Source organism: Salvelinus sp. IW2-2015, linkage group LG4q.1:29, assembly GCF_002910315.2.
Source record: "Salvelinus sp. IW2-2015 linkage group LG4q.1:29, ASM291031v2, whole genome shotgun sequence".
Taxonomy (NCBI): domain Eukaryota; kingdom Metazoa; phylum Chordata; class Actinopteri; order Salmoniformes; family Salmonidae; genus Salvelinus; species Salvelinus sp. IW2-2015.
Window position 1 is genome coordinate 29,412,724 of NC_036842.1, and position 3,397 is coordinate 29,416,120.

A 3,397-nucleotide genomic window follows, 5' to 3' on the forward strand; every position below is an offset into this window, starting at 1 on the left:
AAGGGGCCAATAGCATTCCTCTGAGTATTGCTCTGGTTTTTTTTTTGTTAATCTATCGTCTTTTCCAAAGACCGTGGCGACTCTGAAGACGGCAAGCTGAGTTTATTTTTGTTTCCTCGAGAATTGTGATTTGGTTGGGTCTAGAAATTGTGGTGCTGTTGTTCCTGAGGGCTCTGCTGGGGTGTGTTGTGTGTTTGTGAACAGAGCCGCTAGGGACAGCTTGCTTAGGGATCTTCCTTCCAGGTTCATGTACTCTCTGTAGGTGATGGGGCTTTGTTTTAATGGAAGGTTGGAATCGGCTTGTCCTTTTAAGGGTGGTTTGTAGAATTTAAAAAACGCGGCTTCTTTTCTGGATTTTGGATCATGTAGTGGTATTGCCGGCCTATATTCTGGCTCTGGGCTCTGCATGCATTATTTGGTGTTCTACGTTGTACACGGAGGATATTTTTGCAGAATTCTGCATGCAGAGTTTCAATTTGGTGTTTGTCCCATTTTGTGAAATCTTGGTTGGTGAGCGGACCCCAGACCTCAACCATAAAGGGCAATAAATGGTGACTATGACTGATTCAAGTATTTTTAGCCAGATCCTAATTGGTATGTTGAAATTTATGTTCCTTTTGATGGCATAGAATGCCCTTCTTGCCTTGTCTCTCAGATCGTTCACAGCTTTGTGGAAGTTACCTGTGGTGCTGATGTTTAGGCCGAGGTATGTATAGTTTTTTGTGTGCTCTAGGGCAACGGTGTCTAGATGGAATTTGTGGTCCTGGCGACTGGACCTTTTTTGGAACACCATTATTTTGGTCTTACTGAGATTTACTGTCAGGGCCCAGGTCTGACAGAATCTGTGCAGAAGTTCTATATGTATCTCTAGCTAAACACCAACACATTCTATCTATCTAAACTCCAGCACTGTCCGTCTATCCATCTAAATCCCAACACTTTCTATATGTATCTCTAGCTAAACACCAACACATTCTATCTATCTATCTATCTAAACTCCAACACTGTCCGTCTATCTAAACACCAACACATTATATCTATCTAAACACCAACACATTATATCTATCTAAACACCAAAACTGTACATCTGTCGAAACCCCAACACGTTCTATCCATCTAAACTCCAACACTGTCCATCTATCTATCTAAACTCCAACACTGTCCATCTATCTATCTAAACTCCAACACTGTCCATCTATCTAAACTCCAACACTGTCCATCTATCTAAACTCCAACACTGTCCATCTATCTAAACTCCAACATTGTCCATCTATCTAAACCCCAACATTGTCCATCTATCTAAACCGCAACATTGTCCATCTATCTAAACCGCAACATTGTCCATCTAAACCCCAACACTGTCCATCTATCTAAACCCCAACACTGTCCATCTATCTAAACCCCAACACTGTCCATCTATCTAAACCCCAACACTTTCTACCTATTTAAACCTCACACACACACACAGAGACACACAATCTTGCTGCTACCAACACACGCTTGGACACACCACACACACACAAGCGTTGTTTATGAAGCATGTGACAAATAACATTTTATTTGAAGGTATTACTGGAGCCTATATACTGACAGTGTGACATTACTTCAACAGAGTGGACTGGAGAGGAAACACCAGTGACACATACATTCCACTCTCACTATCAATCATATTTAATTCTGATCACTATCAAGTGTTATTAATTCCTTAAATAATAAGGCTTTAATTAACTAAATGACAATATAAAAGAGTAATGACACAGTCTTGTACAGCAGCGTGGTAGACGATGGGCTATGGTACCCCTCTGAAGAATGAGTCATATAGCGTTTCTGCTCTGGACTCCTGAGGGATACTATAAGATGGCCCCATTACTTTTGGTGCCACATACAGATGTAGGATCTTAATTGTGAGCAAGTTTTCTAAAGCAGGAAGATAGTCCTGCAGCAACAGAAAATTTGAATTATTATGTGGATTATAATTAATGGACATTTATGTAGGGGTTAATACATTTTTTGTATATGGAAATTACAAACTTCAAGAGGCTTTTTAAACCTCAAATACACCTCTAACGAGCCTCTACCCCGGGTCCGGGATCACCCCCCACCCCCCCACACACTGATTAGCATAGCTAGCATAGCTTCACAAGTAGATAGTAGCATCTAAATATCATTAAATCACATATGTTTTTATTCTCTGCACATAAATGGGGTCTATATTATAGGGACAGGCACAGGGAGAAAATGCAGCTGGTATTTGAAAAATTGGGATTGGCAAATGTACTTTAATTGGCAGTCCTCTATGTATTCTCGACCATCAAAGACGACTAGAATTACTATAGAGAGCAACGTGTATGACCAAATTTACCTCTTAATAAAACATTTCATTAAGAATAGGTTACTAAAGACATAGCAGATGGAAAGGCCCAGATCTGTTGTGATTCCAGAAAAATATTTCAGATTTTCTAAGCGTTTACAGCGAGTGCGCGGAATATAATAAGAATACAATAAGTCGATAAGTTAGCATATCACCTCATGTGAAAACGTCTAACCAGAGCATCGATTCCAGCCAAAGAAGCGCTAATCGAACGTAATCACCGCCAAATATATTAATTTTTTCACTAACCTTACTCAGAATTTTTCGATGACACTCCTGTAACATCATTTTACAACATACATATACAGTTTGTTCGAAAATGTGCATATTTAGCCATACAAAACGTGGTTACACAATGAAAATATAGGAAATCAAGCCTCAAAATGTCTGACGTCATCTTTCAGAGTGATCTAGTTTAATTGAAGCTAATCATATACTTGACAAAAAAATTACAGGGTTGGGACGGAATCGAAAGACAAAATTAGTTCTTAATGCAATCGCTGATTTACATTTTTTAAATTATCCTTACTTTTCAATACAGGTTGCGCCAAGCGAAGCTATAGCAAACAAGATGGCGACATAAACGTTTAACATTTATCGACAGAAACACGATTTATCATCATAAATTGTTCTTACTGTGAGCTGTTCTTCCATCAGAATCTTGGGCAAAGAATCCTTTTGGGTCGAATCTTCTTTTGGTCGATAGATGTCTCTGTCCTTTCGAAATATCACTAACGATCGAACGGGACCCGAAACGTTGTCCAAAGTTTCAGAGTGCACGACAAAGAAATTCCTCAAAATCGACTCAAACGGATATAAATTGCTATAAAACGGTTCAAATTAACTACATTATGATGTTTTTAACAACTATAACGACTAAAAACATGACCGGAGAATATCACTCTCTAAACAACGATTTGGAAGGAGGCAGGTCTGATGTCCATTTTGCGCATGACGCATGCAGGAGAGAGCGGTACTTCTACGTTTTCGTGTTTATTAGTGGCTCTGATTGCGCATGCGAATTCC